This window comes from Artemia sp. Qi Xiang Cuo, chromosome 6, assembly GCF_049724085.1.
Source record: "Artemia sp. Qi Xiang Cuo chromosome 6, ASM4972408v1, whole genome shotgun sequence".
Taxonomy (NCBI): Eukaryota; Metazoa; Arthropoda; class Branchiopoda; order Anostraca; family Artemiidae; genus Artemia; species Artemia sp. Qi Xiang Cuo.
The window spans coordinates 15,922,351-15,946,282 of NC_142799.1; positions in this window are offsets into that span (position 1 = coordinate 15,922,351).

Consider the following 23,932-nt stretch of genomic DNA (forward strand, 5'->3'; position numbering starts at 1 on the left):
TTTTGCATGCAGACCTGTTCTGCTTATCCCCCCCCCTAATATGCCAATATATTTAAAAAATTAATTTATCAATTAAATAATAAAAAAAAAAAAAAAAGGTGTGTTATAGAATTTTACATCTAGTAAACTTGAGTGAGTTGCGCATATTACGCAAGTACCAAAATTCCATCCCCCTACTGAAATTAAAAAATTAAAACTAAAATAAAATTTTAAAATTCGTAAAGCCTTTTTTTCCACTTTTTTTTGGGGTGGGTTTTTTTACAGTCGGGGGGGGGGGGGTATTGTACGGGAGGGTATTTTCAGAGGAAGTATTTTCCGTGGGTTATTTTCCGCGTGGATGGGGGGGGGTTATTTTCCAGGGGGGGGGGTATAATCCACGGGGGTATTCTCCTAAGGGGGGATTTTCCATTGGGGGGGGATATTTTTCGGGAGGGGTATTTTCGGGAGGAGGTATTTCCCCCTCCCCCGCTTCAATCAAATGAGCCCTCTCTGAAGTTTATAGGAGAATCCCTTCCTGTACCCGGGCCCTGGGGGGTTTTGTCGACACCAGGTTTGTTACTTAACCTTTCAACTATTTTTAACAAAATAGTATTTTTAACCCTTGCATATAAAGCAGCTCTGGGGGAAAAATAATAAAAAATATTGAAGCTGTATAAAATTTATTCATTTATTTATGTTTGCACCGGTTATCTTTATGTTTGTAAGGTAGTAATTTTAATTTCTGTTCGTTCGGGGTTTTCGGCTTCTTCAATGAGGCGATACCCAAACTCTTGCTTGTAGTTATTTTATTCGATTCAAACTACGTTTAATAAATTGGCTGTCTCAAAATTTTGATTGGATGTGTTTGGGGAAAAGTTCGGCGTGAGAGGGGAGTTAGTTGCCCTCAAATCACTTTCGACTGTTAAAAGGGTACTAGCCCTTTGAATTTCCAATTGAATGGGCCTTTTTGAAGTTTGTATGACACTGCATTCTATATAAACCTTACATGCCCCCAGGGTATAACTTAAAACCCTTGCCTTGAGCGTTGTGGGGGAATGTCCTCCTCAAAAACATATTTTCTATCTAAAAATCAACTACGCGGACCAACTTGGCTGTCTCAAATTTTTGAGTGGAGGTGTTTGGGGGACTGATGGGCAGGGGGGGGCTAGTTGCCCTCCAATCACTTTCGACAATTACAAATGGCACGAGCACTTTTAACTTTGATTCGAATGACCATTTTTCGAAGTTTATATGACAACGCCTTCTATAAAATCCTTATATTCCCCCAGGGCATAACTTAAAACCCATGCCCTCTGGTTTGTGGGCGAGTGTCCTCCTCACAAACATATTTTCTATCTCTAAATCAACCACGCTGAACCAAATGGATCTCTCAAAAGATTGAGTAGAGGTATGGGGGGGACTGAGGGGCGGGGCAGGGGGGGCTAGTTGCACACAAATAACTTTCGACCATTAAAAAGTGCACTAACCCTTTGAATTTCTAATTGAATGAGCTTTTTTGAAGTTTAGACGACAACACCTTCTATAAAAACCTTATATGCCCCCAGGGCATAACTTAAAACCCTTGCCCTGAGGTTAGTGGAAGATTGTCCTACAAAAAAATAATTTTATATGTGTAAATAAACTACGCTGAACAAACTCGCTATCTCAAAAGTTTTAGGGGAGAGTTGGGGGGTAAGGCGTGGAGTGGGGGGGGCTAGGTTCCCTCCAATCAATTTAGACAATTAAAAAGAGCAATATCACTTTTAATTTCCAATCGTATATGCATTTTTTTAATTTTTTACGACAATGCCTTATATAAAAACATTATATGCCCCAGGGCACAACTTAAAACCCTGGCCCGGAGGGTCGGGGGGAGTTTCCACCTCAAAAATATATTATCTATCTGGAAATCAACGACGCTTAACAAAACGGCTTTCAAACAAATTTTCGTGGAGTTGTTGGGGGAAATGATGGGGGTGCGGGGGGGCGAGTTGCCCTACAATCAATTTCGAATATTAAAAAGGGCAATATCCATTATAATTTCAAATCGAATCTGCCTGTTTTGAAGTTTCTGCGACAACTCCTTCTATAAAAACCTAATATGCCCCTAAGGCATAACTTAAAACTCTTGCCCTGAGGCTTGTGGGGGAGTTTCCTACTCAAAAATATATTTTATATCCGGAAATCTACTACGCTGAACAAAATGGCAATCTCAACCTTTTGTGGGGTTGTGTGTTGGGGAATGATGGGCGTGGGGGGCTAGCTGCCCTCCAATCATTTTCGACTATTAAAAAGGGCACTTAGAACTTCCGATTTCCAATCGAATAAGCCCCCTTTGAAGTTTCAACGACGACCCCTTCCGTATGAAGTGCCTCTGGGAAAAAAAAACAATAATAATAAAACATTGGAGCCGTTAGGCCTTTAATATATGCAACGCTACAGCGTTGCCTCTGATATGCTCCTTTTAGACTAGGTTAAGTTAGGTTACGTATTTAATATATGCTATACTTTACCCCCCTCCCTCCTAATGTGCAAATATATAGCCCAAATTTGCTTCTAAACTATTATATTTTCATCCTATTTTGTTTTATTTCATTAGCATTAACCAAACTTGACTTCTTGCGTGGGTTGCAGCTAACTGACAAGTACCCCACGAATTTTTAGAAACATGTTCGTAAACTTTTAGTTAGGCTACTGTCGAGTGGTGTTTATTTTGGGGCCCCATTCAGGACTTATATTTAAAACTTCAAATTTAACCATGTTTCCTTCTCAATAGCTCGTAATCTAGGCCTTAGTGCTGGTTAAGAAGACGGTAAACACGCGATAAATGAAGTTTGGTTAATGCTAATGAAATAAAACAAACTACAATAAAAATATAATAGTTTAGAAACAAATTTCGGCTATATATTTGCGCATTAGGGGGTGGAGGTAAAGCATAGCATATATCAAATATGTAACTTAACCTAAGTATCTTTTTTTGGTACTCTTTCATTAGCTGGACTCTTTTTATATCTCAAACTCGAGACACGTTGAAAACCCGTTTTTCAACGGGATGATACAAGACTCCGCTGTTGTATAACGTGGTTTTAATTGCATATACGATATTTACTGACATGTTGTTTTTTTGGGTTTTTTGGGGGGAAGAGGTACCGCGGTTAGATTAGGTTAGGTTACGTATTTAATAAATACTTTGCTTTGCCATCAACCCCCCCCCTTAATGTGTAAATATATAGCCCAAATTTGTTTCTAAACTATTATATAGTCATCCTATTTTATTTTATTTCATTAGCATTAACCAAACTAGCACTATATAAAAGAGTCCAGCTAATGGATGGACTCTTTTATGGATGAGGTATAATTCACAAACAAATAGGCATGGCTGTAAAATACTGACTCAGTGTTGGGGTGCCGCAGATAAATCCAGAATATATGAAGGAGGAGATATGCTTGAGGTTTTCACAGAATTCAAAAGAAATTTTATCTATACACTCCAAAGGAAGCGTTATGTACAGTAGCATTTACACTATCGGAAGGAAAAGTTTTACCAGCTCTTTGACACTAAAAAAATGACAATAGTCACATAATTGACAACATTGTATTATGTAGGCTTCAGAATGATTTGTTACATTTTTTCCCAGAGGAATGGTCTAAGGACCGACTTGGTACTCGTTTCCTTGACTGTATACCAAACAATAAGCTCTGCGAAAAAAAAATAGTCCTATTCCACTTTCTAGGGCTATAACGAAAGAAATGTTAAGATACCTAAGCTGCTTTTTACGGATGAAGGATGCAGTATTAGGGTTAAAATGGGCTATAATGAAATACATAATAGAAATACATAATGGGCTACAATTAGATATAACAATTGACTATAGAGAAAAGAGTTTAAGATTTCAAGGCTGCTTTTTACGGATGAAGGATGCAGTATTAGGGTCATAATGGGCTATAATGATATATATATATAATGGGTTATAATGAAATATAATAATGGGTTATAATGAAAGGAAAGTTAAGATTCGTCTCCAAATAGGGAGGGAACAGGTCATAAGAAAGGATTTAAATGAAAGTCGAAACTTCATGAAAAGGATATAAGGAGTTACTTGAAAATAATTCACTCATTACGTAAAGAGTGACTTTGAATATAATAGCATGGAATATATTGAATATATTAGCATATATATATATATATATATATATATATATATATATATATATATATATATATATATATATATATATATATATATATATATATATATATATATATATATATATATATATATATATATATATATATATATATATATATATATATATATATATATATATATATATATATATATATATATATATATATATATATATATATATATATATATATATATATATATATATATATATGTTTCTTATTAATGCATCAAAAAAAGAATATATAGCTTATTTCTTCAGCATAGTTGTAAGACCCGATAACTATCTTCGGAGATAAAATGACCCCCTACATCCCCTGGGAAAAGGTTTTAAAGTTATAAAATTCGTCCTTTGTTTTATTTATTCTTGGGAAGTAAGCATACATTTCTCGTGTGGGGAGGGGAGGACGAATTTTCTGCTGGGAGAATTTTAAATATTTTCTAGGAGATGAAATTTTAAGAAGCAGTTTTACGCTGGGTGAATTTGCAAGCATTCATATACGAAATTTCTTTATATGTCTTGCCTTATCTTTGTCGATTTAATGTTACGCGTGAGGATGTTAAGGGTAATTGTCCAGGGTAAATCTTCGCCAGGATTGATTTGTCCACAAGATATTTTTATGGGGAGGGGTATTTTTTGTTGTGGAGAGCATTTTTTTTTTGGGGGGGGGAGTTTAATCCCCCCCCCCTTCACTATATTCATTTATGTTATTTTACTTTGTTCATGGCCTTATATTTGGCTTTAAAATACAATTATTTGTATATCTATCTAATATGCAGAATAGTTTTACCAAACAAATTTTGCATGCAGACCCGTTATGCTTATCCCCCCCCTAATATGCCAATATATATCAAAAATTAATTTATAAATTAAATAATAAAAAAAAAAAAAATAGGTGTGTTATAGAATTTTACAGCTAGTAAACTTGAGTGAGTTGCGCATATTACTCAAGTACCAAAATTCCATCCCCCTACGGAAATTAAAAAATTAAAACTCGAATAAAATTTTCAAATTCGGAAAGCCTTATTTTCAACGTTTTTTTGGGGAGGGGTTTTTTACAGTCGGGGGGGGGGGTATTGTATGGGAGGGTATTTTCAGAGGAAGTATTTTCCGTGGGTTATTTTCCGCGGGGATGGGGGGGGTATTTTCCAGGGGGGGGGGGTATAATCCACGGGGGTATTTTTCTAAGGGGGGGATTTTCCATTGGGGGGGGATATTTTTCGGGAGGAGTATTTTCGGGAGGAGGTATTTCCCCCTCCCCCGCTTCAATCAAATGAGCCCTCTCTGAAGTTTATAGGAGAATCCCTTCCTGTACCCGGGCCCTGGGGGGTTTTGTCGACACCAGTTTTGTTACTTAACCTTTCAACTATTTTTAACAAAATAGTATTTTTAACCCTTGCATATAAAGCAGCTCTGGGGGAAAAATAATAAAAAATATTGAAGCTGTATAAAATTTATTCATTTATTTATGTTTGCACCGGTTATCTTTATGTTTGTAAGGTAGTAATTTTAATTTCTGTTCGTTCGGGGTTTTCGGCTTCTTCAATGAGGCGATATCCAAACTCTAGCTTGTAGTTATTTTATTCGATTCAAACTACGTTTAATAAATTGGCTGTCTCAAAATTTTGATTGGATGTGTTTGGGGAAAAGTTCGGCGTGAGAGGGGAGTTAGTTGCCCTCAAATCACTTTCGACTGTTAAAAGGGTACTAGCCCTTTGAATTTCCAATTGAATGGGCCTTTTTTGAAGTTTGTACGACACTGCCTTCTATATAAACCTTACATGCCCCCAGGGTATAACTTAAAACCCTTGCCTTGAGCGTTGTGGGGGAATGTCCTCCTCAAAAACATATTTTCTATCTAAAAATCAACTACGCGGAACAAAATGGCTGTCTCAAAATTTTGATTGGATGTGTTTGGGGGAATGATGGGCATAGGGGGGCTAGTTGCCCTCCAATCACTTTCGACAATTACAAATGGCACTAGCCCTTTGAACTTCGATTCGAATGACCCTTTTTCGAAGTTTCTACGACAACGCCTTCTATAAAAACCTTATATGCCCCCAGGGCATAACTTAAAACCCTTGCCCTAAGGGTTGTGGGCGAGTGTCCTCCTAACAAACATAGTTTCTATCTGTAAATCAACCCCGCTCAACCACATGGAGCTCTCCCACGAGGGATTAGATGTAGGGGGGGGACTGCGGGGCGGGGCTTGGGGGGCTAGTTGCACTCCATTCACTTTCGACCATGAAATAGTGCCCTCTCCCTTTGAATTTCGAATCGAATGAGCATTTTTAGAAGATTCGACGACAACACCTTCTATAAAAACATTATATTCCCCAAGGGCAAAAATTAAACCCCTTGCCCTTTGGGTTGTGGAAGATTGTCCTCCTAAAAAATAATTTTCCATTTGTAAATAAACTACGATGAACACACTAGCTATCTCAAAACTTTGATTGGAGCTGTTTGGGGGAATGATGGGCTTGGGGGGGGGGGTAGTTGCCCTCCAATCACTTTCGACTATTAAAAAGGGCCCTATCCCTTTGAATTTTCAATCGAATGAGCCTTTTTTGAAGTTTTTACGACAATGCCTTCTATACAAACCTTATTTCATTAGCATTAACCAAACTAGCGCTATATAAAAGAGTCCAGCTAATGGATGGACTCTTTTATGGATGAGGTATAATTCACAAACAAATAGGCATGGCTGTAAAATACTGACTCAGTGTTGGGGTGCCGCAGATAAATCCAGAATATATGAAGGAGGAGATATGCTTGAGGTTTTCACAGAATTCAAAAGAAATTTTATCTATACACTCCAAAGGAAGCGTTATGTACAGTAGCATTTACACTATCGGAAGGAAAAGTTTTACCAGCTCTTTGACACTAAAAAATGACAATAGTCACATAATTGACAACACTGTATTATATAGGCTTCCGAAAGATTTGTTACATTTTTTCCCAGAGGAATGGTCTAAGGACCGTCTTGGTACTCGTTTTCTTGACTGTATACCAAACAATAAGCTCTGCGAAAAAAAGTAGTCCTATTCCACTTTCTAGGTCTATAACGAAAGAAATGTTTAGATACCTAAGCTGCTTTTTACGGATGAAGGATGCAGTATTAGGGTTAAAATGGGCTATAATGAAATACATAATAGAAATACATAATGGGCTACAATTAGATATAACAATTGACTAGAGTGAAAAGAGTTTAAGATGTCAAGGCTGCTTTTTACGGATGAAGGATGCAGTATTAGGGTCATAATGGGCTATAATGATATATATATAATGGGTTATAATGAAATATAACAATGGGTTATAAGGAAAGGAAAGTTAAGATTCGTCTCTAAATAGGGAGGGAACAGGCCATAAGAAAGGATTTAAATGAAAGTAGAAACTTCATGAAAAGTATGTAAGGAGTTACTTGAAAGTAATTCACCCATTAAGTAAAGAATGACAGTAGTAATCAAGGTTATACTTCCGTACCCTGTATAGCAATTTCAACGTTATTTGCTTGCCTGTATAGGACCATGCTATTTGCACTGTGCTATTTAGGTCATTGACTTACCAAGGCCATCCAGACAGGTTTCTGGGCCAACCAGACAAGTTTCTGGGCCAACCAGACAAGGTTACGTGCGCACTCTTACAAGCGTCTAAACTAAACTTAAAAAATGAAATAAAGCAAAGACAACAGTTAATAATTCATTCAACATATGCGACAATTCACGCAGAAAAAGCATAGATATTTCTAATTACTTACTTAAATTTTTTTTTCATAGTTTCATTAATTGAATTCCTGTTGTGTGTGTGCAAATGGGGAATTAAAGAAGGAGTTTGATATTTACTTGCGATTTTTTCATAATTTCTTGAATAAAGTATCTGTATTGTGTATCAAAGGTTTAAGTTTTGATGTTAATCCTTACTTTCAGTTGAAGAAACGATATTCCAATTCTTGCATTTCACGAAAGAAATTCAAAATGAACTTTGAAAAATTAAGAGAATGTAATTGAGGCCCAGAATCAATAAGTACATGCTCTGGAAAGGTGCCAAGGGACGTAAAGGCCGCAAATAACACAGGATGGAACGTAAAGACCGAAAATAGCATAGGAAGGAACATAAAGTCCAATAAAGAGTTTGTTACTTACTTACAAATATTTTCATAATTTCTTGAATGAAATTTCCGTATTGTGTATCCAAGAGTTGACTTCAAGAAAGAAATTGTTACTTACTGAGAATTTTTTCATAATTTCTTGAATTACATTTCTACATCGTGTATCTAAGTCATGAAAACAATAAAGAGTTTGTTACTTACTTAGAATTTTGTCATAATTTCTTGAACGAAATGTCTTTTTGTTTAGCCAGCAGGTGAATTCAAGAAAGAATTTGCTACTTAATTGCAATTTTTTCATAATTTCTTTTATGAAATTTCTGTATTGTGTATCCAAGAGGTGACTTCAAAGAGTTTGTTACTTGCTTATAAATTTTTATAATTTATTGAATGAAATTTCCGTATTGTATATCCAAGAGGTGAAAACAATAAAGATTTTGTTACTTACTTGCAATTTTTTCATAATTTATCGAATGAAGTATCTGTACTGTATATCCAAGAGGTGAAATCAATTAAGAGTTTGTTACTTACTTACAAATATTTTCATAATTTCTTGAATGAAATTTCCGTATTGTGTATCCAAGAGTTGACTTCAAGAAAGAAATTGTTACTTACTGAGAATTTTTTCATAATTTCTTGAATTAAATTTTTACATCGTGTATCTAAGTCATGAAAACAATAAAGAGTTTGTTACTTACTTATAATTTTGTCATAATTTCTTGAACGAAATGTCTTTTTGTTTATCCAGCAGGTGAATTCAAGAAAGAATTTGCTACTTAACTTACAATTTTTTCATAATTTCTGTAATGAAATTTCTGTATTGTGTATCCAAGAGGTGACTTCAAGAAAGAATTTGTTACTTACTTACTTACAATTTTTTCATAGTTTCTTAAATGAAATTTCTGCATTGTGTATCCAAGAGGTGACTTCAGGAAAGAGTTTGTTACTTGCTTAGAATTTTTTCAATTGTGTATCCAAGAGGTGACTTCAAAGAGTTTGTTACTTGCTTACAAATTTTCATAATTTATTGAATGAAATTTCCGTATTGTATATCCAAGAAGTGAAAACAACAAAGAGTTTGTTACTTACTTGTTATTTTTTCATAATTTATTGAATGAAGTATCCGTACTGTATATCCAAGAGATGAAATCAAGAAAGAATTTGTTACTTACTTACAAATATTTTCATAATTTCTTGAATAAAATTTCAGTGTTTTGTATTCAAGAGTTGTCTTCAAGAAAGATATTGGTACTTACTTAGAATTTTTTCATAATTTTTTGAATTTCTACAAATTTCTACATCGTGTAGCTAAGTCGTGAAAACAATAAAGTGTGTGTTACTTACTTAGAATTTTGTCCTAATTTCTTTAACTAAATGTCTTTTTGTTTATCAAGCAGGTGAATTCAAGAAAGAATTTGCTACTTACTTACAACTTTTTCATAATTTCTTTTATGAAATTTCTGTATTGTGTATCCAAGAGGTGACTTCAAGAAAGAATTTGTTACTTACTTACTTACAATTTTTTCATAGTTTCTTAAATTAAGTTTCTGCATTGTGTATCCAAGAGGTGACTTCAGGAAAGAGTTTGGTACTTGCTTATAATTTTTTTCATAATTTCTTAAATGAAATTTCTGCATTGTGTATCCAAGAGGTAACTTCAAGAAAGAGTTTGTTACTTACTTAGAATTTTGTCATAATTTCTTGAACGAAATGTCTTTTTGTTTATCCAGCAGGTGAATTCAAGAAATTGAATGAAATTTCCGTATTGTGTATCCAAGAGTTGACTTCAAGAAAGAAATTGTTACTTACTGAGAATTTTTTCATAATTTCTTGAATTAAATTTCTACATTGTGTATCTAAGTCGTGAAAACAAGAAAGAGTTTGTTACTTACTTAGAATTTTGTCATAATTTCTTGAACGAAATGTCTTTTTGTTTATTCAGCAGGTGACTTCAAGAAAGAATCTGTTACTTACTTACTTACAATTTTTTTATAATTTCTTTAATGAAATTTCTGTATTGTGTATCCAAGAGGTGACTTCAAGAAAGAATCTGTTACTTACTTACTTACAATTTTTTCATAGTTTCTTAAATGAAATTTCTGCGTTGTGTATCCAAGAGGTGACTTCAGGAAAGAGTTTGTTACTTGCTTAGAATTTTTTCATAATTTCTGAAATGAAATATCCGCATTGTGTATCCAAGAGGTAACTTCAAGAAAGAGTTTGTTACTTACTTAGAATTTTGTCATAATTTCTTGAACAAAATGTCTTTTTGTTTATCCAGCAGGTGAATTCAAGAAAGAATTTGCTACTTACTTACAAATTTTTCATAATTTCTTTAATTAAATTTCTGTATTGTGTATCCAAGAAGTGACTTAAAGAAAGAATTTGTTACTTACTTTCTTACTTACAATTTTTCATAGTTTTTTAAATGAAATTTCTGCATTGCGTATCCAAGAGGTAACTTCAAGAAAGAGTTTGTTACTTACTTAGAATTTTGTCATAATTTCTTGAATGAAATGTCTTTTTATTTATCCAGGAGGCGAATTCAAGGAAGAATTTGCTACTTACTTACAATTTTGGTGACAAAGTCGGATTAATCTCTGTTTGGTGATACCGGATCTGAAGCTTGATCTCAGCTGCCGCTGGGCCTAGAATTACATGGAGACTATGCATTAGCTTCTTTAAATATTCAAACAGCGAAGATATGTCGAGGAGGTATCATTAGCAATAACCTACTTCTAATGAAGCATATCAAGTCACCTGTTTACCGGGTACTAAATAACTACCATTTTTACTCCCCCTAGCATTATACAAACACCAACAAAAATCTAAAAAACCTAGGTCTGAAAACCCTAAACAGGTAATTAACTATTCTAATTCATGATTTCAGGCACGTAAAACCACAAAATACTAAAGTTAACTTCTCAAATAATAAACCCCAGGAGTCAAACATCCACGAAAATCTAAAAAACTTAGGTCTGAAAACCCTAAACAGCTGATTAAATATTATAATTTATGATTTCAGGCACGTAAAACCACAAAATACGAAAGTTAACTTGTCAAATAATAGAACCCAGGTGTCAAACACACACGAAAACCTAAAAAACCTAGGTCTGAAAATCCCCAAACAGCCAATTAACTATTCTAATTCATGATTTCAGGCACGTCAAATACGAAATACTAAAGTTAACTTCTCAAATAATAAATCCCAGGAGCCTAACGCCCACGAAAATCTAAAAAACTAGGTCTGAAAACCCAAACAGCTAAATAACTATTCTAATTAATGATTTCAGGCACGTAAAACCAAAAAATAATAAAGTTAACATCTCAAATAATAAACCCCCAGAGTCAAACACACACGAAAATCTAAAAAAACTAGGTCTGAAAATCCCCAAACAGCCAATTAAATATTCTAATTCATGATTTCAGGCAAGTCAAACTATGAAATACTGAAGTAAACTTCTCAAATAATAAATCACAGGAACCTAACAACCACGAAAATCTAAAAAACGTAGGTCTGAAAACCCAACTTGGACTTGCAAACACCAACCCGGACATGCAAACAAAAAGAATCAGACATGTAAACAGAGAAAGACAGGCACTTTAGACATTCAAACCAACAAAGACAAATTCTTCAACTTGTAAAAATCAGCCCAGGCCTTCCCCTTGAGGTAGATCCCGTGCATTTTTACTTCTGAGTATTTTTGGTTTTCCCTCCAAAATTAAACCCCCCCCTCCCCTGCCTTCAGAAATAGGGGAACAAAGGGCCTCTGAGCCTTCCCCTTGAGGTTGATTCCCGTTTATTTTCGATTCTGAGCATTTTTGGTTTTCCCTCCAAAATTGACCCCCTCCCTCTCCTGCCTTTCAGAAATGGAGGAACGAAGGGCCTCTGAGCCTTCCCCTTGATGCAGATCTCGTTTATTTTCGATTCTGAGTATTTTTGGTTTTCCCTACAAAATTGACCTCCCCCCACCCCTGCCCTCAGAAAAGTTGGAAAGACGGGCCTCTGAGTCTTCCCCATGAGTCAGATCTTTTTTTTTCGATTCTGAGTATTTTTGGTTTTCCCTCCAAAATTGACAAATCCTACACTCCAATTTGCAATTCTCATTACCCCTTTTTAAATGTCAATCAAATAATTCTGATTATAGTGTCCAATTTTTTAATAACAAGAAAAACTGTCTGCTTTTCAAAATGTTCGTATTTGGAACTATGTCAGTTGAATAAAACAACAGAGTCCTTTGGAAATGGGGGAACGAAGGCCCTCTGAGCCTTCCCCTTGAGGCAGATCCCATTTATTTTCGATTCTGAGTATTTTTGGTTTTCCCTCCAAAATTAAACCCCCCTCCTTCCCTGCCCTCAGAAATGGGGGAACGAAGGGCCTCTAAGCCTTCCCCTTGAGACATATCTCATTTATTTTCGATTCTGAGTATTTTTGATTTTCCCTCCAAAATTGACAAATCCTACACTCCAATTTGCAAATCTCATTACCCCTTTTTAAATGTCAATCAAATAATTCTGATTATGGTGTCCAATTTTTTAATAACAAAAAAAAAACCTGTCTGCTTTTCAAAATGTTCGTATTTGGAACTCTGTCAGTTAAAGCTAAGAAGTGAATTGGATAATCTCCTAGCAATAACAAAAGGCTTAGCAGTGATTAAATGTCAATTTTCGACCCATTGTCGGTCGCAAATTGAGTTAGCTTAATGCAAATGAGATATCATTTTGATATCTCTAATAGTGTATGCGATACTGGGGCGAGATCTCAGATACCTTTAAGCTACAGGCTATTAACCGGATTCCATAGCTTCAATATTCTCTTTGAAAAGGTGTAGAGCTTCTATAGTCTAGAATAGTGACATAATTTCACCTTATCGACCCTCAAATTCCATTTAGGTAGCCGTATATGGTGTACCCACAGTATTTCCATACACCTATTAGCCAAGAAACCTGTCTGGTTGGCCCAGAAACTTGTCTGGTTGGTTCAGAAACTTGTCTGGTTGGCCCAGAAACTTGTCTGGTTGGCCCAGAAACTTGTCTGGTTGGCCCAGAAACTTGTTTGGTTGGCCCAGAACCCTTTCTGGTTGGCCTTGGTAAGTCAATCACCTAAATAGCACAGTGCAAATAACATGGTCCTATACAGGCAAGCAAATAACGTTGAAATTGCTATACAGGGTACGGAAGTATAACCTTGATTACTACTACTGACTTTGAAAATAATAGCATGGTATATATTGAATATATATATATATATATATATATATATATATATATATATATATATATATATATATATATATATATATATATATATATATATATATATATATATATATATATATATATATATATATATATATATATATATATATATATATATATATATATATATATATATATATATATATATATATATATATATATATATATATATATATATATATATATATATATATATATATATATATATATATATATATATATATATATATATATATATATACTACTACTACTCTCTCTCTCTCTCTCTCTCTCATCATCATCATCATCTACTCATCATCATCATCATCATCATCATCATCATCATCATCATCATCATCATCATCATCATCATCATCATCATCATCATCATCATCATCATCATCATCATATATCATCATCATCATCTCTCTCTCTCTCTCTCTCTCTCTCTCATCATCATCATCATCATCATCTCATATATATATATATATATATATATATATATATATATATATATATATATATATATATATATATATATATATATATATATATATATATATATATATATATAGTTTCTTATTACTGCATCAAAAAAAGAATGGATAGCTTATTTCTTCAGCATAGATGAAAGGCCCAATAACTATCTTTGGAGATGAAATGACCCCCTACAGCACCTAGGAGAAGGTTTTAAAGTTGTAACATACATCATGTATGTTATTTAGGCTTAGAAAATATATAACTATATCCTTAAGGGAGAGCGGCGAGCAACTGTTCTGTCGGGAGAAATTTAAATAGTATCTAGGAGATGAAATTTTAAGAAGAAGTTTTACGCTGGGTGAATTTGCAAGCATTCATATGCGAAATTTCTTTATATGTCTTGCCTTATCTTTGCCGATTTAATGTTACGCGTGAGGATGTTAAGGGTAATTGTCCAGGGTAAATCTTCGCCAGGATTGAATTGTCCACAAGGTATTTCTATGGGGAGGGGTATTTTTTGTAGTGGAGGGCATGTTTTTTTTTGGGGGGGGTTGTGTTTAATCCCCCCCATTAACTATATTCAGTTATGTTATTTTACTTTGTTCATGGCCTTATATTTGGCTTTAAAATACACTTATTTGTCTATCTATCTAATATGCAGAATAGTTGTACCAAACACATTTTGCATGCAGACCCGTTATGCTTACCCCCCCCCCTAATATTCAAATCTATAGCACAAATTAATATCTAAAGTAACGAAGAAACTAAAAAAAAACGGTGTGTTCTCGAATTTTACATAGCGTAAACTTGAGTGAGTGGCGTATAATACGCAAGTACCAAAATTCCATCCCCATACGGAAATTAAAAAATTAAAACACAAACAGAATTTTCAAATTCGGAAAGCATTATTTTCCACTTTTTTTTGGGGAGGGTGTATTTACAGTCGGGGGGGGGGGGGTATTGTACGGGAGGGTATTTTCAGAGGAAGTATTTTCCGTGGGCTATTTTCCGCGGGGATGGGGGGGGGGGTATTTTCCAGGGGGGGGTATAATCCACGGGGATATTTTCCTAAGGGGGGGATTTTCCGTTGGGGGGGATATTTTAAGGGAGAGGTATTTTCGGGAGGAGGTATTTCCCCCTCCCCCGCTTCAATCAAATGAGCCCTCTCTGAAGTTTATAGGAGAATCCCTTCCTGTACCCGGGCCCTGGGGGGTTTTGTCGACACCAGTTTTGTTACTTAACCTTTCAACTATTTTTAACAAAATAGTATTTTTAACCCTTGCATATAAAGCAGCTCTGGGGGGAAAATGATAAAAAATATTGAAGCTATATAAGATTTATTCATTTATTTATGTTTGCACCGGTTATTCTTATGTTTGTAAGGTAGTAATTTTAATTTCTGTTCGTTCGGGGTTTTCGGCTTCTTCAATGAGGCGATACCCAAACTCTTGCTTGTAGTTATTTTATTCGATTCCAACTACGTTTAATAAATTGGCTGTCTCAAAATTTTGATTGGATGTGTTTGGGGAAAAGTTCGGCGTGAGAGGGGAGTTAGGTGACCTCAAATCACTTTCGACTGTTAAATGGGTACTAGCCCTTTGAATTTCCAATTGAATGTGCCTTTTTGAAGTTTGTATGACACTGCATTCTATATAAACCTTATATGCCCCCAGGGAATAACTTAAAACCCCTGCATTGAGAGTTGTAGGGGAATGTCCTCCTCAAAAACATATTGTCTATCTAAAAATAAACTACGAGGAACAAAATGTCTGGCTCAAAGTTTTGAGTGGATGTGTTTGGGGGAATGATGTGCATGGGGGGGCTATTTGCCCTCCAATCACTTTCGACTATTAAACCGGGCACGAACACTTTGAACTTCGATTCGAATGACCCTTTGTCGAAGTTTCTATGACAACGCCTTCTATAAGAGCCTTATATTACCCCAGGGCATAACTTAAAACCCATGCCCTCAGGGTTGTGGGCGAGTGTCCTCCTAAAAAACATATTTTCTATCTGGAAATCAACTACACTGAACAAAATGGCTATCTCAAAATTTTGATTGGATAAAGAAAGAAAAACGAGCAAAAATGGGGTTTTTATAGACCAAATGAAGATACTGAAAAAACAAAGTGAATGTTTCGAGAGGACAAACGCCGCTCTTCTTCAGCGCGAAACGAAGTTTCGATAACGGATACTAGCGAGTTGTTCGCTAGTATCCGTCGATGGTAGTTCATATTTTTTTGGATTTTGTGCAAATCGCAGATATTGGCGAATAACTCGCTTTTATTGTTGTTAGGTAGTTGGTTTTAATTCTTTTAATTTTTGGCTTTTATTGATACATTTCGTTTTGTGCTGAAGAAGAGAGGCGTTTGTCCTCTCGAAATATTCACTTTGTGTTTTGTCAGTATCTTCATTTGGCCTATAAAAACCCCATTTTCGCTCGTTTTTCTTTCTTTATGTGATGTCAGGCCAATGTGGTTTAAGAAATTATCTTTGATTGGATGTGTTTGAGGGAATGATTGGCTTGGCAGGGGGGGGGCTAGTTGCCCTCCAATCACTTTCGACTATTAAAAAGGGCACTAACCCTTTGAATTTCTAATCGAATGAGCTTTTTTGAAGTTTCTACGACAACACCTTCTATAAAAACCTTATATGCCCCCAGGGCATAACTTAAAACCCTTGCCCGGAGGGTTGTGGAAGATTGTCCTCCTCAAAAATAAATTTCTATTTGGGAATCAACTACGCTGAACACTAGCTATCTCAAAATTTTGATTGGATCTGTTTGGGGGAATGATGAGCGTGGGGGGGTTAGTTGCCCTCCAATCACTTTCGACTATTAAAAAGGGCACTATCCCTTTGAATTTGCAATCGAATGTGCCTTTTTTTAGTTTTTACGACAATGCCTTCTATAAAAACCTTATATGCCCCAGGGCACAACTTAAAACCCTTGCCCTGAGGGTCGGGGGGAGTTTCCTCCTCAAAAATATATTTTCTATCTGGAAATCAACTACGCTGAACAAAATGGCTATCTCAAATTTTTTATTGGATGTGTTTGGGGAACTGATGGGCGTGCGGGGGGGGGGGGCTAGTTGCCCTCCAATCACTTTCGACTATTAAAAAGGGCACTAGCCATTTGAATTTCCAATCGAATAAGCCTGTTTTGAAGTTTCTGCGACAACGCCTTCTATAAAAACCTAATATGCCCCTAAGGCATAACTTAAAACTCTTGCCCTGAGGCTTGTGGGGGAGTTTCCTACTCAAAAATATATCTTATATCCGGAAATCTACTACGCTGAACAAAATGGCAATCTCAAAATTTTGATGGGATGTGTTTGGGGGAATGATGGGCGTGGGGGGCTAGCTGCCCTCCAATCATTTTCGACTATAAAAAATGGCACTAAAACTTTCGATTTCCAATCGAATGAGCCCCCTTTTAAGTTTGAACTACGATCCCTTCCGTATGAAGTGCCTCTGGGAGAAAAAAAACAATAATAATAAAACATTGGAGCCGTGAGGCCTTTACTATATGTAACGCTACAGCGGTGCCACTGATATGCTCCGTTTAGACTAGGTTAAGTTAGGTTAAGTATTTAATATATGCTATACTTTACCCCCCACCCTCCTAATGTGCAAATATATAACCAAAATTTGTTTCTAAACTATTATATTTTCATCCTATTTTGTTTTATTTTATTATCATTAACCAAACTTGACTTCTCGCGTGGGTTGCAGCTAACTGACAAGTACCCCAATAATTTTTAGAAACATGTTCGTAAACTTTTAGTTAGGCTACTGTCGACTGGTGTTTATTTTGGGGCCCCATTAAGGACTTATATTTAAAACTACAAATTTAACCATGTTTCCTTCTCAATAGCACGTAATCTAGGCATTGGTGCTGGTTAAGAAGACGGTAAACACGCTATAAATGAAGTTTGTTTAATTCAAATTAAATAAAACAAACTACAATAAAAATATAATAGTTTAGAAACAAATTTCGGCTCTCTATTTGCGCAGTAGGGGGTGGAGGTAAAGCATAGCATATATCAAATATGTAACTTAACCTAAGTATAAAAGATAAAAGATAAAAGAATCAAATAAAAGAATTTTTCCTGACAAGAAGATTACTGTCAAGCATATCTCCTCCTTCATATATTCTGGATTTATCTGCCGCACCCCAACACTGAGTCAGTATTTTACAGCCATGCCTATTTGTTTGTGAATTATACCTCATTCATGCTGGTTTAGAAGATTTCATGGTACTGTCAAAATTTTAACTAATGGAAGGACAGATGTGGCCCTAAAGAGGGGAGAGGGAAAATACCCATGGATCCACGTCTAAATTGGCCCTGCAAAACATTGTTTTGGTAATACCAGGTTATTTTAAAGATACTCCGTGTCTATGATATGAAAGGTGTTGTATGTTTTTTCAGAATCGTTTCCCATTTACAAGGTCTTGCTACTTCAGATTTTAAAAACCATTTCCGACATATATACCGATTACCACGAAATCTCTGAATTATTTATGTATGTATATATATATATATATATTTTTTTTTTTTTTTTTATATATATATATATATATATATATATATATATATATATCATCATCATCATCATCATCATCATCATCATCATCATCATCATCACTATACACATACCATATATATAAAAACCATTTCCGACATATATGCCGATTACCACGAAATCTCTGAATTATTTATATATGTATATATATAAATATATATATATATAAATATATGTATATATATATATATATATATATATATATATATATATATATATATATATATATATATATATATATATATATATATATATATATATATATATATATATATATATATATATATATATATATATATATATATATATATATATATATATATATATATATATATATATATATATATATATATATATATATATATATATATATATATTAACTATTAGTTACATCTTTTATCTTAAGTTTGCCTCTGAGTAATCCCAATGTGGCACTAGTATTACTGAATTTACAAAAAGACATAACATACATGTTTGTATCCAGCGGGGTTACACTATTCAACCCCCCCCCCCGCTCCAATTCTTTTTTACCCTTGCAGAAGCAACAAATAAACATGTAAAGAAATTTTATAGGCACTGAAACCTTGATAATCGCTAAAAAAAAAAATTTACCCCCCTCCCATCTTCCCAATTTCTCCTAAACTATTTTTCGCTAAATGGTCTCATCTTATTTAGCCAAAATAAGATGAATTTTAATACGTAATGTAATGAAACGGGTAAAGGGACTTAAGAAAAGGTACTGGACTGCTAGTACTAGCATTCCACTTAGTGGCCAGGTGCGGATCGAAGATTTTATTCGTTGGACAGATTCGTATACATTTAAGTGCTAAGTGCAAAAATGTAAACTGAACCAGAGTCGGTAGAGGCGGCTACCTTATGGATCTACCACTGTTTGAATAACTATAAAAATCGTGTGCAGCGTTGAGTCCCACACTCTTATCAGTGCTGGGGCAGGTATGTCACACATTGGCCGGCGTTTACCCCCTGTAAAATACCCTCCCCCCGGGGGAAATATCCCCGCGAAAAATTCCCCCCCCCCCAAAAAAAAACTCCCCGTGCAAAATAAGGCTTTCCAAATTTGAGAATTTTATTTGAGTTTTATTTTTATTTGAGTTTTTCTATAGTTTTAGTCCGTTTTTTTATAGTTGAAGTCAGAAAATAATTTTTTCTAGGAATATGGCACTAAAAAATTACAGAAGAATAGCGAGGTATCTGGAAAGTTTGTTAACTTAAAAAAAAAAGAAACATCCTAGTATAAAGTAAATGTAACGTTTCATTTAAGTGTTTTTGAACAAACATCAGTGCCGAGCCGAAAGCATTACGGTTTCTGCCAAAGTGAAATTTATGCAACCTGGGACTAAATAAGCCAAATCGTTGGGTCAAGCATGTCGGACTAACACTAGGGTATTTGCATCTGTTAGGAAGCGACTATTTCAAATGCAAGATAATGTAGGTCACTAGAATTGCTGCAATCAGGATGTAATACACTAACTGAGATATTTCATAGGTCACTCGGGAATCCCTTCCTCCGACCCACCCCACCATAAAAAATCCCTCCTGAAAATCTCTGTAGACTTCCCAATAATCAATACTATATGTGAAAAATAGGCAAAGTTCATGACTTGCAGCCCTTCCCCCGGGAATTGTAGGGAATTCTATTTAATAGGCACGTCACTTTTTCCCAAAATCGTCCAATCAAAATTTTGAGATAGCTTATTTCTTCAGTATAGTTGAAAGACCCAATAACTATCTTCCGAGATAAAATGACCCCCTACATCCCCTGGGGAAAGGTTTTAAGTTATAAAAATCGCCCTTTGTTTTATTTGTTTTTGGGTAGTATGCATACATTTTTCGGGTGGAGAGGGGAGGACGAATTTTCTGCTGGGAGAATTTTAAATATTTTCTGCTGGGAGAATTTTAAATATTTTCCAGGAGAAGAAATTTTAAGAAGCAATTATACTCTGGGTGAATTTGCAAGCATTCATATACGAAATTTCTTTATATGTCTTGCCTTATCTTTGCCGATTTAATGTTACGCGTGAGGATGTTAAGGGTAATTGTCCAGGGTAAATCTTCGCCAGGATTGAATTGTCCACAAGGTATTTTTATGGGGAGGGGTATTTTTTGTGGGGGGGGGTCATTTTTTGGGGGGAGGGGGGTAAATAATACCCCCCTGCATATCTATGTATGCATATCTAATGTGCAATGCGCAATGCTGCATATGCAAATCTAATGTCCAATGCTGCATATGCGCTATAGATTTGCATATCTAATGTCCAAATCTATAGCGCAAATTTATTTCTAAAGTAACGAAGTAACTAACAAAAAAAACCGACGGTTTCTCGAATTTTACACAGCGTAAACTTGAGTGAGTGGTGCATAATACACATGTACCAAAATTCCATCCCCCTACAGAAATTAAAAAAATTGGGAGGGCATTTTTTGGGGGATTAAACACCCCACCCCCAATTCACTGTATTCATTTATGTCATTTTGCTGTGTCCATGGCCGTATATTTGGCTTCAGAATACACTTATTTGTCTATTTATCTAATATTATTTGAAAAAAACTACGTTTTCTAAAGAGTTAAAGAGGCTGAGTTACAAGGTCGAACCTTAAAACGTACAGGGATTAGGAGGCACAGTTGGGGGGCTACCGCCCCAAACCCACGCTTTCGCAGCCTTTAAATATAAAAAATTTCTTTAAACTGAAAGTAAGGAGCGACATTAAAACTTAAAACGAACAGAAATTATTCCGTATATGAAAGAGGCGGTGCCCTCCTCAACGCCGCGCGCTTTACGCTAAAGATTGACTTTATCACAAATCTATTTTTAAAAAATAAAAACAATATCGTAAATATAGAGGCGTTGAGGAGGGCAAACCCTCTTTCATATACGGAATAATTTCTGTTCGTTTTAAGTTTTAATGTCGCTCCTTACTTTCAGTTTAAATAATTTTTTTTATATTTAAGGGCTGCGAACGGGGGGGGTTTGGGGGGTGGTATCCCCCCAACTGCGCCTCCTAATCCCTGTACGTTTTGAGGTTCGACCTTGTGACTCAGCCTCTTTAACTCTTTAGAAAACGCAGTTTTTTTCAAATAATTTCTGCACGTTTTTGTACAGTTTATTACTTATTATTGCTTGACTAACTGTTACCTGATCATGTCAGGAGTTAAAGTGGGGGGGCTGCTGCCCCCCAAACCCCCGATCTTGAACATTCTTGTGTTAAGGCTTTTAATTCCTGAATACTCAAATCACGTCGTTCAGGGTGCCTCCTAATCCCTGTACGTTTTAAGGTTCGAACTTGTGACTCAGCCTCTTTAACAGCCCCCCAACTGTGCCTCCTAATCCCTGTACGTTTTAAGGGTCGACCTTGTAACTCAGCCTCTTTAACTCTTTAGAAAACGTAATTTTTTTCAAATAATTTAAAAAAGAAACAGTTTCTTTTTAAAGTTTAAATTCAGTATATAAAAAATTTGCTCTGATGGTGAATCGAACCCGAGTTTTCCACCTGACAGTCTGGAGTATCAACCGCTGGACTATACAGACACAATAATAAATGTCTTTTAGTAAATCGAAGCTATTTTCGACGCAAGCAAATTCCCAAAAAACTTGATATTTGGTTTTTGGGAAACAAGGAAAGAGTGATCAGATTGAGCTGAAATTTCGAGGATAAGCTTCCAGGCCCCGAGAAAGCTTATCCTCTAAATTTCAGCCCGATCAGACAACGTTAAAGGGGGGTTGTGGTGGGAAAAATTAACATGGGCTAATATAGGAAAACGCGGTTTTTCGTAAATTCAAATTCGGGGGATAATTTTTTAGGTATGAAAATATCAAAAGTCCCTAACAGGTTAAATTCTGCTTCGAATGAGTCCTCATTCAACCGGATCCGCTGCCAACTGTGGCCTGTAGGCGTGGCTAAAAAAAAAAGAAATGATGTTGAGGAATTTTAAGTGGCTAAATTTGGTTTTTTGAAAACAGGGAAGGAGTGATCGTTTTGAGCTGAAATTTCGAGGATAAGCTCCCGAGCCCTAGGAAAGCTTAACCTCTAAATTTAAGCCCAATCGGACAACGTGAACGGGGGGCTGTGGTGTGAGGGTCGAAACTTCCGGCCCAGTTTACCCCATGAAGATAATGTCGGAGGAGGATGAAATTTTGCAAGTTTCTTAGTTTAAGCTTGGGCTACAAAATGCGATTACCGCCGTCTCTCTGCGACCTCTAGGACCTGAAATCGCTTAACATTGTGGTGGGTCGCCTCTTTATAGAGGCACAAGTGTGCCTCCTTGATATAGAAAATTGTACCAAACAAATTTTGCATGCAGACCCGTTAGGCTTACCACCCCCCCTTAATATGCAAATCTATGGCACAAATTAATTTCTAAAGTAACGAAAAAAAAACGGTGTGTTCTCGAATTTTACACAGCGTAAACTTGAGTGAGTGGCGCATAATACGCAAGTACCAAAATTCCGTCCCCCTACGGTAATTTAAAAAAAATAAAACTCAAATAAAACTCTTAAATTCGGAAAGCCTTATTTTCCACGTTTTTGTTGTTTTTTAAGGGGGGGGGGGTATTTACAGTGGAGGAGGGGGGTATTGTACGGGAGTGTATTTTCAGGGGAAGTATTTTCCCTGGGGGTTATTTTCCGCGGGGATGGGGGGAGGGGTATTTTCAGAAGGGATGGTATTATCCGGGGGGGGTATAATCCACGGGGGGTATTTTCCGTGGGGGGGATATTTTTCGGGAGGGGTATTTTCGGGGGGGGGGGTTATTTTCCGCGAGGGGTGGTATTTTCCGGGGGGGGGGGTATTTGCCTAAAAACATGTTGCACATGGCCTAATACTAGATCCAGAAAATAACATTCACCCAGAGCCCCATTCCCAACTAAGACTATCTTTGCGAGGCAGCACTTAGCCAGGATATTTACTAAGGCATAGACACCAGCAGTGTCTATTTCATGAATTTCCCCAGAAATGTTAGGATTTTATCCCCTCTCCCTATTTTTACTACAAGCTCAAAGTAGTGTGCGGTTTTTTTTTACACTCGGGACTTTTCTAGAATTCCTACAAAATTTTTTTTTCTTACTTTCTTTTTATCAACTGAATTTTACGTGTGGATATGTTAAGGTTAATTTTAAGTGGTAAATTTTCTCCGATATTGAATTGTCTAGATTATATTTCTGTGGAGTGGGGGGGGGGGGGTTCCGTGGAGATGGAGCCAGATTTACCGACATTGTTTAAAAACATATCAGAAATTATATATAAAAAAACAATATTTTTCGACTCAAAGTAAAGAGCAGCATTAAAACTGAAAACAAAAAGAAATTATCATGTATATGAAGGGGTAGCCCCCTCCTCAGA